Source organism: Tenrec ecaudatus, chromosome 2 (assembly GCF_050624435.1).
Source record: "Tenrec ecaudatus isolate mTenEca1 chromosome 2, mTenEca1.hap1, whole genome shotgun sequence".
Lineage (NCBI taxonomy): Eukaryota > Metazoa > Chordata > Mammalia > Afrosoricida > Tenrecidae > Tenrec > Tenrec ecaudatus.
This window is the reverse complement of record NC_134531.1, coordinates 127,583,314-127,597,138: the sequence shown is the minus strand read 5'-3', so window position 1 is coordinate 127,597,138 and position 13,825 is coordinate 127,583,314. Positions and strand designations below refer to the sequence as shown.

The following is a 13,825-nucleotide window of genomic DNA, read 5'->3' as shown; positions in this document are numbered from 1 at the left end:
ACGAGATGGACTGACAAGGCGGCTGCAGCCACGGCCGACAGAACAAGTGTGAGGCTGGCGCAGGACATGGCCATGTTGGTCTCTTGTACACGGGGCCACTGCAAATCTACAAAGCCAAAAACCCAGACTCACCGCACCAGCTGGATTCCAACCCGTAGCCATCCTATAAGCCATAGTAGGACTGGCCTTGTGAGTTTGGGAGACTATTAACTCTTTATGAGAGTGGAAAACCCTGGTTTTCTCCAGAGGAAGGGCTGGCAGTTTGAACTCTGACTTTGCAGTTAGCAGGCCAAAGTATAACCACTACACCGCCAGGCCTCCCTGTAGTTACCAAAATATCCTTAAAGCTGGGCGTGGGGTGAGGTTATTGCGTACATTTTAGTGAAATGATTTACCTTCAAACTGTGGACACTTCACCCTCTTTCTGTTACCCCTCCCACCACCAAAAATAACAAGTGGTCAGAGAGCACAGACCCCTCCCCTCGATGCCTCATCCTTTCTCACCACTAAGGAACATTAATTTCTGCATATCTGCCTATTCCTAAAAATTAGAATCTACAATCTCTATTCTTGTGATTGACTTATTTCATTCAATATAATGTCCTCCAGGCTCCTCCATCCCAGATAGTCACATAACAATTTCTCTGTGGCTGGTAATGTTCATCTCGCTGTATTCTGTTGTACGGATGAACCACATTTTTCTTAACCATTCATTTGTTGATGGGCATGTACGTTGTTTCCACCTTTTGGCTACGATGAATAGTGCTGTGCTGAAAATCTCCTTCACAACCATTGAGTCGATTCTGACTCACAGCGGTGGCAGGGTAGAACTGCAAGTCTTTATGGGAGTAGAAAGTCTTGCCTTTCTATGGTGCAGCGGGTGGTTTCGAACTACTCATCTGTGGTTAGCAGCCCAACTCTGAATGAAAATAGGCGTTGCCTATGTCTGCTTGTGTCTCTTCTATTAAATCTCTAGGGGTTCTATTTAGAAGTGAATTGCTGGGTTGTACGGCAGCTCTACCTCAAGTTTCTTGAGGACCCGCCAAACTATTTTCCACAATGACTGTACCGCTTTGCATCCCCATCAGCAATGGACGAGGGCTTCAGTTTCTCCACATCCCCTCCAACACATGTTCTTCCCTGTTTGTTTGTTTGTTTGTTTTTTCTTCATCATCCTACTCAACACAGTGAAATAGCATCTCATTGCGCTTTGTAAAAGTTTCAAATAAAAGGTTTCAGTATCAGCCTACTTTCCTATTGCATACAGATAAAAGAGCAAACCACAATATCCTCTACCCCCTCGTTTTGCCTGGCAGGGAGCAGCCAGCTGGTTTGCTGGATCAGCCTCCTCTCCCACTCTCGCCATTCACATTCTCCCACACTGCCCGCCCCCCCCCCTCACAAGAAGCAAACACAATAAAGGACCACGTTCCTGGGTAAAGGAAAGCCATTACTTTTCTCCCACAACAGGACCCTGAGTTTTTAATGAGTTGGCAAGGACCTAGTTGTTTTAAAAATTCTCTACTTCTCCATATTTATCATCTTCCCTAGCTATTAAAAACAAGCTACAGCAATTTTTTCAATTTGTAAAAATAACTTAAACCTTTTTATACCCTTGAATACATATTAATGTTTTTTTTATCTTGAGTAAATGTCTAAAGTAAAATCTGAAAGTAAGACCAAACCAAAACAAACAAAAACAACAATTCTACTTTAAGTAGGAAAAAACAAGGAAAATTGTTCATCCACAAACCTGGGATCGGTGTTTCCGCGCAGGCTGGGCAGATCCGTTTCAACATGGAGACTATAGACGTGCAGACCTGCGATCACATCTTACTCAGTCCACTGTTCTAGCCCACAAGCTTGAATGCCTCACTTCACTCTGTCGCTTGGGACTGTGCTCCAGAAAGAGTTCCTAGGCATGTGCACAAAGTCATAGTCACAACGAGCGACAGTTTAAACCAAGAAGCAGGTTCTTATCGAGCTATGAGATAAAAAGCAATGCACACAACCAAACAGAAATAGTCATATTTCGCGTTAACCAAGACTTTAATTAAGAAGGCTAGAGTGAGCGTACATCCTGGGTGTGGGCAGTTACCACGGTGGCCCACAGCAGGCGCAGAACCAGTCCTTGACATCGAAAGGCCGCACAGAGCTTGCCATGACTAAGCAGAAGAAGAAAGAGAAAGGCAAAGACAAAGTGAAGCTTCTGGAAGGAGCAGGAAGGGAAACACAGAATGAGAAGGGGAAGCCACGCAGCCTGGACAAGCGGACTCTGGCTCAGGCAGCCTTCAAGGAGGTGCAGGAGAAGTGGCAAATGGAAAGGATGCTGAAAACAGTGTCCAGACCCACAAGTAGAGGGTGGAGGACTTCAGCAGACACCTGGACACGGTCACAGAGCACTACTACATCACCAAAGTCAGCTGGACAAAATAGACAGGAAGCGGAGGTCACGCCTTGTCCCTTTGGCATTTCCCAGCATTCTGGTGCCCAGGCCTGTGCATCTTCTGCTACAACTGTGTTTTCTGAAGCTGTCCGCTCATTCTGGACCATGATTAAAGTAAGACTGTCCTTTCATTCCATCTTGGGTTCTCGGAGATCCGTAGAAGATATCACCTTTTTAGTGCAGACTAGAAGCTTGACAAGTTGAGGTAGAAATTCAGCTTGTGTCCTGATAAGTGCCACATAAGAATGCTGAGTTTTCCAAGATGCAGTTCAGTCTCTTTGCTTGGAAAACTGACTCCCCTGTCCACGGGCTGCCCTTCTAAGCTCTTATTAGCTTGGGGCTTAAGCTGTTCTACTCAGGACCTGGGGAAGCTATTCACAGCTTCAGGTCCCCTGACCACCTCCACAGCCCGACTTCTTGGCAGACAGGGGACAGCCACCTACAAGGAGAGAGCATCCCACATACCCCTTTCTGCGCCCATGACTGGTTTGCATCCCTTCCCCAGTTTCCCTATTCCAGATATTTCTAATGCGCGTCACATTGGCCCCCATGCAGGCATTACTAGTTGAGCACAGCTACCACTGTAATGGACCCAAGACACTGCCTGACTTTCCCTCACCCAGGGCCCCAAGCAGTCTGCAAGTAATTATTCAGAGTTTGCACAAGCCTTAGAGTCTGTTGGGTGACAGGCCCAAGGCTGAACTCTAGCAGGCAGATGGATAAGGTCAAACAGTAGGACCCTATCCCTGCTGTTGGGGATCAGGGTCTCAGGGCACTGTGTTTATTGGATGAGGCAGAGCCTGCCTTTATGACTGGGAGAGGCTGTCTGGCTAACATGGCTTCTGAAAAGGGAACAAAGGGATAAGACGAAAAGCAAGGGTTGGGTTTGAAGCAGTTGTGTGTCAACCGCAGAATAAAGTAACAAACAAACATCTAAAAGAAAAAGGTTAGAGAAATGTTTCTGTTGTCTAAATTGCCAAAATCTTAGACCCAACTCCTCGCTTTTTTTTTTTTTCATTTTACTAGCTTTAGCCTCAAATTGCTTGACCCAGGTGGAAAGTATGCCTCTTGAAAAATAACCTCATGAATAACAAGCAAAAGAGAGCAGGATCCATAAACGTGTCCAGAACACATAAATGTGTCCCCAAACTTAGTGAGAAGTTATAAAAGCAGAACCTCCTCTCTTGTCTCCTAGGAAATGGGCCCTCCAATCTAAGCCATGCGACTCATCAGAAGGGGAGGACCAGGTTGCAAAATCCAACACCGGACAAGAAAGCACTGGGAGTCACCTGGGTCCTAAAGCTGTACAGCTTCAGAGGGCTGGTACTTTGACAAATGCATGCATGCTCTTCTTTGTCCGTCGCATACCACATTCCTAATAAAGTTCACAAACATATAGTTTCTGCTGCTCAAATTGGCGGCGCTGGCTGGGGTGGAAAAGCGGAGCGGCAGAAGGGCAGAGAAAGTGGGTCTCAGCCACAGGAACGGAAGGGTTGCCTGCTGAAAAATGCAGCCTGCTCCATTGTGAGGATTGCTACCAAGATCGTGAGGCAACGTGCGCTTGGATTGGGGGGCGGAAAATTCGTTTGTTCTGCACACTTTCACCCCAGGCCCAATAAAAGGGGCGGGGTCTTTTTGTTTTTCCCTTCAATTACATGCCATGTCTCCAAAATGGCATCATTCTAGAAGTCCCTGCAAACCAGTGGACGTGTCGATCTGTTCTGCATACTCTGGTTCCTCCCTCCTTAAGCAGCTTTTCCCCCCAGCTCCCGCGCCACATTGCAGTGCTGACGAAACTGAGCAGAACAAAGCCGTGCAGGAGCCAGCGAGCGAAGGAGCAAACAAGTCAAGGCAGCACAGCGGTTGGGTGGCAGCAGGCCGGATGATTCAATCTTACAGCCGCTGCCTCGGCACGCCAAGCTGCAAAGGGCAGCGAAGCCATTTCCTTCGGAAGATCAAATCGGCTCTTTGCTGCATAAAGAGAGGCTATGCTGCGAAGTAACTGCATTACAGGCCCAGAGCTTCCGCGAGGCGGGAGAAGATGCTTCTCCTCAGGGCCCGAAAACAAAAGATGGAGACACGTGAACGGTGCCTAGGAACCTGGCTGACGGCCCTGTCAGCGGAAGAAGGCCAATAACAAGGCAACAAGCTTCCCGGTTCACGAAGTCAGGGCCCCGGAAATGGAAACAGCTGCTTTTTCTGCTGTGCGTCATTGTCAGGGTGATTTCTCCCAAGCGCTGCAAGCTAACTGCACTGCACGTGGGCTCTGCTGGGGGGCGGGGGGGGGTCACTTTCTCCTCCTCCCTGCAATTGTAGTAAGCAAATACTTTCTTTCCCCAGACGTGTTTCGTATCAGGCGTCCGCATCTAATGGAGTGTTGGGAAATGGAAATCTCCTCATTAAGAGCCGGTGTGCCCTAAGTTGAGCGCATGTTCCCTCAAGTTTGTGGCTTGAACTTTGATTAACAAACATCTGTTTGAGGCAGATGAATGAAAAAGAAAGAAAGAAAAAGCCTTTGATTGGGGCTCACGCTGCTTCTACAGCATGAATTTCAATGAGATTCACGTGAGCCTGCTGTAGTCCGAACAGAAAGATCCAGATCCGCGCACGGGGTTTTTTTTTGTTTTGTTTTGTTTTAATAAGAAAACGGTGTTTCAGCTTTATGTTAAAAATACCTCTTCTCTAATCAACCTTACCCTTGATCATTTCCCACCAGGCCTGCCACTCCCCCTTCTCTACCCTTTGGGGTCCCATGTTTTTCCCTTGTCCCTGGGTTTGTTAACACCACTTCCTTACCCCCCCTACCGGGGCTTAGGTGAAGAGCAAATGCCTTGAGAGTGATTGGGACAGGGAGTGTATGGGTGTGCTTTGTACAATTGATGTATGTATATGTATGGATTGTGGAAAGAGTTGTTGGAGTCCCTAATAAAATGTAAAAGAAAAAAAAAAAAGAAAATGATTAGGGCAAAATATGTACAGATGTGCTTTATACAATTGATGTATGTCTATGTATGGATTGTGATAAGTGTTGTATGAGCCCCTAATAAAATGTTTAAAAAAAAAAAAAATAAAATAAAATAAAATACTTGTCGTCTTTTAGCAAACGAACAAACAAACAACCAAACGCACTGCCTTCGAGCCGATGCCAGCTCATAGTGACCCTGCAGGACAAGGTAGAGCTGCCCCGGAGAGTTCAGAGACTGACTCCCGTACCCAAAAGCCTGGTCTTCCTCCCGGGAGCGGCTGATGGTTTCAAACGCGCAGTTAGCAACCACCCCACGGCCGCAGCTGGGAAACGGCAGCTTCTCTCCGAATGCCTTACCCTTGCCCCTGTCCTTGGTTTCCAAAAAGAACTCTAGCCCATCATCCTGATTACAGAGACTTTTTAACGTGTCCTTACTTTGGCCAATATCGTGGATGGACTCTCCACCCTAATCCTTTTGAGCGGCCCTTCCCTGGATGCTAACAGAGAGGTAGCTGAGAGCACTGTTTCTCTGCCTCCCTGGTTGCAGGAGCCCCTGGATCCCATCATGACCTGTCTTCATCGAGGGGAGGCTCCAGCATGTGACTTGGGAGGCAGAGTCTGGCCTTGAGCTGATTGTCTTACATTGGCTGGTGCAGCCAGAGGGCCTATTCCGGGTTAGATTGTGCTCCCCCTTCCCAAATCACCTGCTGGAGCTCTAGCCCCATATCCGTGGAGGTAATCTTGTTTCAAAATGGGGAAGTGAGGTGTCCTTTGTTATGTAAATTAGATCATCAGGGAGTACTATGAATTCTAAATCTAAGCATTTCTGTGCCATCAAAAGAGCAGAATGGACCCAGAGACACATAACCCAGGGAAGAGAGAGGATGACCTGCAAGCAAAGACCACCAGGGGTTGCTGGCAGACCCCAGCAGCTGAAAGAGGGGCTCCCAGGAAGATTCAGAACAGCTGAGCCCCTGGGTGAGACTTTCAGCCTCCAGCACTGTGAGAACAGAACTTCTGCTCCTCAAAGCTATGTATGTATAGGGTTTGTGTGATCACCACAGTGGGTAACTAATGAGGGTGGGTGGGATTAATTTTTCTGCAGCCGGAGTAATAAACGGTCCAGAGTCGGATCCTTGGTATCAGGAATGTGAGGAAAGCAAGCAGACCGAAGGCACCAGCTTTCACGGTCGCTTTGGATGCTACCTGCGGACGATCCTGGAACAAAGAGCTGCATGGCTTTTCTCTAGGGACAGAGCCATCAACCACCTTGATGGGCAGTTCCTGATATTGATCCATGTATCCCTGGAAGCTTAGCCAAGAGGTTAGCTTGTTCCTGGACTTCAGACTATTTTGTAAGCACCTAATTACTTTCTACTTAAACTAGCTACTGAAATATTTCCCTCTTCACATCTTTTTCCTGCTACTCTTTCTTTGATTTTTTCAATAGTCAGGCATGTTAAGGGGATGGCGGGGGAAGGTTTTTCTGAGAACATCAAAAAGCTTTATATAATATGATCTCTGTGTGCATCCACTGTAGCATGGCATTTTCACAGTGAGCTATAGATTGATGGAAAGAAGTTCCTGTCACTCAGAATGCAATAAGCCTTTCCTGGGGGTGAGGGGGACAACTGCCTGCTCAGAAGAGGAAAACGGGAATAAGTAGAAAGGAGGGAAATACCCACTTCCATCAGGGTCAGGCTAACAAACAAAACCCTCTTCTCCTAGCCTCAGGAGACAAGCGTCCGAGGGAAGGCCCATACTTAGCAAGGGGCTGCAAGCAAACCGAGAGAGATACTGTATTGGTAGGTGAGGGCAGGTGAGCCTAAGGGCAACTGCATAGGGTTCAAACCCAAGAGTGATCATGAGAAAGCAGCCAAGGGCAGTGACAAAAGGACCAAGAGACGTCATGAACAGGAAGATGTCCGAGGTCCACATGAAGGGTGGATGCAAATTTCAGAGCTTTTTCAGCGACCAGCCAAGGTCAGTGGACAACATGTGCCTCAAGCCCAATTCCGCTAGCCTCACCTCAGTGGGCATCTGCTGAGGGTGTGCGGGAACAGCACGCCAAGGACCATCACTGCAAGCCCGTCAAGGGCAGAGACGAGGCTCAGACCTGTCACAGAGGTCTGCAGCCCTTACACGACTTTCCTAGTGCCAGGGTGCGTTCTCCTGTGAAAAAAGATCACACCTTAGGAGCAGAGGAGGAAACATGGAGAGGTAAAGAAAGCAAGAAAGACCAAATTTACATAAAAGGAAAAGAAGGGGAAAAGTGAGTATAATAATATTTGGATTTGGCTAAAAAACAACAACACGGAGACCCAATGCCCATCTTAGACAGCTGGACATCCCTCGCAGAGGGGTAGTGGGGAGGAGATGAGTCACTCAGGGTTCAGTGTAGCAACAATGAAACTGAAAACCTTCCTCTAGTTCCTGAACGCTTCCTCCCCTCCCAATTATCATGACCCCAATTCTACCTTGCGGACCTGGTTAGACCAGAGGATGTACAGCGGTGCAGTAGGGATCTGGAAACACAGGGAATCTAGGACAGACGAACCCCTCAACACCCGTGGTAGGAGTGGCGACACTAGGAGGGAAGGGGGTGTAGAAAGAGAGAACCGATCTCGGAGATCTATGTGTAACCTCCTCTCTGGGAGATGGGCAATGGGGAGGTGGGTGAGGGGAGACGCCGGGGAGTGTAAGATAAGATAAAATAATTATTTATAAACTATTAAGGGACCAGAGGGAAGGGGAGAGTGGGCAGGGAGGTAGAGGGGGAAAAAAGGGAAACCGAGCAGATTCCAGGAACCCAAGTAGAAGGTGAATTTTGAGAATGACGGGTGCAACGAATGTATAAGGGTGTTTTGCTCAATTGATGTATGTATGGATTGTGATAAGAGTTGTATGAGCCCCAATCAAAAGATTTATTTAAAAAAAAACACATGGGCTTGGACAGGATATATTGCCTAATCTAGGCAGAATGGAGCAGAATAAGTGACTAAATACAAATTGAGCTTAATTATAGAAAATACAGCTCTTTTTTATTTTTACACATTGCAGTATATAATTCTGATCCAGAATTAATAACTGAGCCTCACAAATAAGTTGCCCAAGGCCTAACAAGTTATAGGATGCGCACGAGGCAGTACACAAAACTATTTTTTTTCAAAGCTATAAATTTAAATGTTTTTACAAAACAACCATATCACCTTCAAAGTACTTTCCATTACACTTAATACATTTGTCAAGTCTGCGATTCCACTCTTGAACATTTTTTTCAAACGCATCTATTTGGAAGGCTGACAACACCTCCCTCGTTTTTTTTTTTCTTCTTCACCTTTTCTACGAAGTCAAATCACAGTCCTTTCATGTCCCTTTGCATTTGTGGAAACAAAAAGAAGTCACATGGAGCAAAGTCAGGTGAGTAAGGGGTGCTGAGAGAGGCATGCTGTTTTTAGCCAAAAACTGGCGCACTGAGGTGGCTGCATGAGCAGGTGCATTGTTATGATGGCAAAACCAGTCCCTGTGCGCCACAAACCAGGTCTTTTTTGTCACACAACTGTTACACGATCTTTTCAGAACCTCTAAGTAGATAGCTTGATTAACAGTCTGACCTGGTGGAACAAACTCCAAATGCACCATCCCTCTCACATCAATAGAACAAATAAGCATCGTGTTGATCTCTGATTGGAAACATGTCTGGTTCACTTAGGAGCCTTTCTTTCCAAGCATGGCATGTTCCCACTTGACACTTACCTGGCGAGTCAAAACCTGAGGCACAAATTTCACGGCGACCTTTCTCAGTCCCAAATCTTGCGTTAAAATTCGCTGAACCGAGCTCAAAGATGGTCCTGATAATTTCTCCATCTCTTCAGTGGTCCATCATCAGTCTTCAAACACAAGTACACAAATTTTGTCCATATCTTCATCCATTTGGGGAACTGATGGACATCCAGAAAGAGGTTTGTCATCAACTGATATTTCACCTTTTATGAAAGAGAAACCACTCATACACTTGAGTTTTTCCCATAGTGTCCTTATAAGCTGTGTTCAGCATCACAACAGATTCTGCAGCATTTTTTATGAGGAGGAAACATTTCCTGTTCTCTTAAATCGACCATCACCAAAAAACCCAAGATTTGAGCAAAACTGCTTTAACGAAAAAGTTAACTGTGACCAGAGAGAACCTTCCCACACCACGCAGCTGGGTGCACTTCCTCAGAGCAATTTGCTTGAGGGGAAACAGGTACTACAAAAGCTCTGCCCAGAGGATCTTTTTTCTGGTTTGGGGGGGACACCCCCTCGTATGTGCGTGTTATATGTGTGTATGTGTACATGGATATGTGTGTGTTTGATTTGTGTGTTTTTGTTACATGGGTGTGTATATGAATATATATATATACATATTTGTTGTTGTTGTTGTTTGTGGCCAAGTCAGTTCTGACTCATGGCCGCCTAGTGCGTACAGAGTAAAACTGCTGCATGGGGTTATTGTTGTCGTTGCTTTAAGATCCTTTTCTTGGGGGCTCTTACAGCTCTTATAACAATCCAAGCATATTTGTGTGCATATATTGCCACCGTTATGTCTAAACATTTACATTCTAATTGAGCCCTTGGTATCAGCTCCTATTTTTTACCCTCCCTCCCCCTGGCAACCCCTTGATAAATTTTAAATTATCTAGACTACTGTTCAGAAGCCAATCACCAGAGCTGTCTGCCAAGGTGCCTTTGGGTGGGTTTGAACCTCCAGCCTTACAGGTAAGCACTTAACCCTTTGCACCACCCAAAGACTCCATATTTATTTTTAAAGTATATATTTATGTAATAAAGCTATGATAAAGTCAAATATGGATAATTAGTCTTTCACAAACTATCCTTATGAATAACCACTTCAAATGTTTTCTCTGTTTCTCAAACATTGATTTATTTAGGCAGATATTGATTATTATTGTTTGCATTATCAATGAAAATGGAAGAAGAAAATTCATCTCACCAAAATCTAGATTTTTGGGGGGGCAATAACTAAAATTTTCTTTCCTGCCTTTTTCCTAACAATATTTTCAAGTTTGTGAAAATAAAAAATAAATAGGTGGGGAGGGGGAGCCAAATCCAACTATTTGGACCTAGAATAGACTGATGTTGTTATAAATTACATTATCCCAAAATTCCCTTCTTGGGTTTCAGCCACTTAATCCCTGGCTAACTCACATCGAAAATGTGGGCTATTGGATAGCCTTCGGTTCTACATTCTGAAGCAAGAACTGTGAAATCAAGGTGGCGTCCATTATCTTCCAAATTCTAGCACAACACAATCTTAGTGTGACATGTAATTATAAAGACCTTTCCTGTGACTAAATCTGGATGCACTGTTTTTTTAATGGTCCCAATTGGAACCTACTCAATCATGCCTATTCCAATTAAGAAAACCTCTGCCCACAGCACCTGAATCCAATCATAGACACATATAGGCTGTCTGCAGGACCTATCACCCAGACTCTGTGCTCTAGGTCTTTGCCCATCAGTCCATCTCAGAAGCAAATGGGGCTTCTGTGGGTGCCAGCTGTCAGTTCTGAGTCAAAGTACTGGAGCTGGTCCAGAACAGACTGAGAGCCCAGAAACAAGTCCTACCAGCCAAGCGGTGCTTGGTTTTAGCTTGATGGCTTTACTGAGTGCTTCAAGAGCAAAGTCAATGCCACGGAACAGGTTCCGGATGGTCTTTCCATAATACGCTCTGCTATTATCAAACTGCTGAAGTGGCAACTTTCCCAGGGGACCAGAAGTGTGCTTTATACTGGCTTCTCTGCTTCTTATGCGTCAACTCCTACAATCAAAAACCCAGCAGTTCTTTTACACGTTCTGTTTGTCTTGCTAGGCACATAATATAGATCCTTAAACTGACTAAGCATGCAATAAATATTTGTTGAATAAGTTAATGATAGAATTAATCAGCAAATGAAGAATCCCTGTGTAAAAAGACATTTAATCTAAAAGCCGGCTTTCCTTAACCTAAGCAGTGATTGTTGCTTTCTCTGCGGAATCTCCATGACAGCTGAGCCCCTGTTCACATGCCCGGGAAACTGGCGGGTCTGCAAAGCCCTCAGCACGGCTCAGTATAGTGGCTCTCACTCCTGCGTGCTCCAGTCCCCTTGGGCCGAACCAACCGCACCCCAGAATTGCTCTGCCCGCAAGATCCCAGCTGTTTGAGGGTGCGATGGATTCTGCATGTTTAAGAGTAAAGCCATGACCTACTAGTGAGCAACGAGGGGCTGCGGGGAGGCGCTCCAGAGGCCCAAGCCCCAGGGGTGCTCCCGCTGAGCTGTGCGCACAGCACCCCGGCCTGTACCTGGCTGTTCCCCGCACAGTACCTGGCTGTTCCCCACCTGGGGCATCATGCAGCCACCGAGGACGCCGAGGAGGACGTGGGGTGAGTCCTGGAACTGCTGGATGTTCATTTGAAACGCAGGACTTTCCTGGTGGAGGACCGAGTGACCCTGGCTGACTTCACAGTACCTGCACCCTGTTGTGGCTCTACAAACAGGTCCTAGAACCTTCTTTCTGCCAGGCCGTCCCCAATACCAACGGCTGGTTCCTCACCTGCGTTGACTAGGCCTGGTTCCGGCCAGTCTGGCAGGAGGTGAAGCTCTCTGAAAAGATGCTAGAAAGTTTGCTGAGCGCCGGCCTAAGAAGGACAGCCCTCGGACAGAGAAGCAGAAAGCCCAGGCAGAACGGTAAGAAGAGCGGAAGGCAATGGCTCCTGGCCCTGAGGAGGTGGACAAACACGGGCAAGGTGCTGGCCGCCGAGTCCAAGGCCAAGGACCCCTTTGCTCACCTGCCCAAGCGTACCTTTGTGCCAGAGGAGTTTAAGGCAAGAACTCCAATGAGGACACCGTCTCGGTGGTGCTGCCCCATTTCTGGGAGCACGTGGACAAGGCTGGCTGGTCCCCATGCCGAGTGCCGCTTCCCTGCGAAGCTGACCCTGACATGCATGAGCAGCAGCAGCACCGAAACGTTCCAGCGGCGTCCTCCTGGGACCCGATTACAGCAGCGCCATTTCCGGGGCCTGGTCTTCAGAGGCCAAGAGTTGGCCTTCCCCCTGAGCCCATATGGCCAGGTGGATGTACTCTGACTCGCTCACGTGGTAGAAACTGGATCCAAGCCGCCGCGAGGAACCGTCTCCTGAGAGGGGGCCTTCCAGCACATAGGCAAAGCTTTCAACCAGGGCAAGCCCTTCAAGTGACCGGCGGGGGCGATTGTTAAGATCTAAACCAGCATTCTCAAGCTTTAAATTAAATAATCTGGGGATCATATTACAATGCAGCTTTTTCATCTAAATTTGTGATTGGGTCTGAATTTCTGCTTCTCTGAAAAGCTCCTGGGTGAAGATCCTGGATCATACCATGTGTCAGTAAGAACACTGGTCTAATAATTGGTCTGACCATTATTAGAAACTAAGTACACTTCTCTGGTCAAACAAATTGTTCTGTGGTTAAGAATAGATATGTCTTGGCATATAATAAGCTAGCAGTAAATAAACATTAGCTCAGAATTTCATCAGGAAGAGAATGAATGTGTCTTGTGGTTAGGTGCTGCCGGGCCCGTTCCAAATCACAGTGACCCTATGTATAATTGAACAGAATGCTCTGTTGCCCTCAGTCTTCCTCACAATCTTGGCTGTTTCCACCCATTATTGTGGCCACTGTGTCCGGCTCCCTCACTGCCGCGGACTCTCTAGTCGACCAAGCATAATGTCCTTCTCCAGGACCTGGTCTTTCTGCATAACATGAAGTCTCATGGTGCTCGCTGCTGAGGAACATTCTGGCTGTACGTCTTCCAAGACACACTTGTTCATTCCTCTGGCAGTCCATGGTATGTGGAATGTTCTCGACCAACACCATAACTCGCAGACACAAATTCTTCTTCACTCTCCCTTATTCAGTGTAAAAAATTCTGTATCAATAAGATAAGACTAGAGAAAGAAACCATAATTTTTCTAGTTGACTTTCTGCTCAGGGTGTAAAACTGTGAAAGTTCCTACATTTAACAAGTACCTCTAAATTTAAATGTCCCATTTTTGTCTACGCCCATCATTTGTATTCTTTTCAATTATAACTAAATCCTCTGATAAATGAGATCCATATTCATCTCTAAGGCTGTCAGAACATCAACTCATACTTGTTTCTCTAATTTTCAACATCCATACCCATTTCTATCACAGATTCCTTTTGATTCCCCTTACTTTTCAGGGATTTTTTCCTATGTCTTTCCAGAGATCTGAAATATTTTATTATAGGAATATTTTATGTATATAGAGAGCCAACTATTACAGATTTTTATGAGCCTGGTAATTGTTATTATGGAGCACTGGTGACAAAGCAATTACACGAACTTCAAGGCTTCTAACTTCAAGGTCGGTT

General features: G+C 46.2%; 1 pseudogene; it reads left to right on the top strand.

Annotated features, from left to right (window-relative positions):
- The first annotated feature begins 2,161 nt into the window (after positions 1 to 2,161).
- Positions 2,162 to 12,537, top strand: LOC142440090 (elongation factor 1-gamma pseudogene; annotated as a pseudogene).
- Positions 12,538 to 13,825: the final 1,288 nt, after the last annotated feature.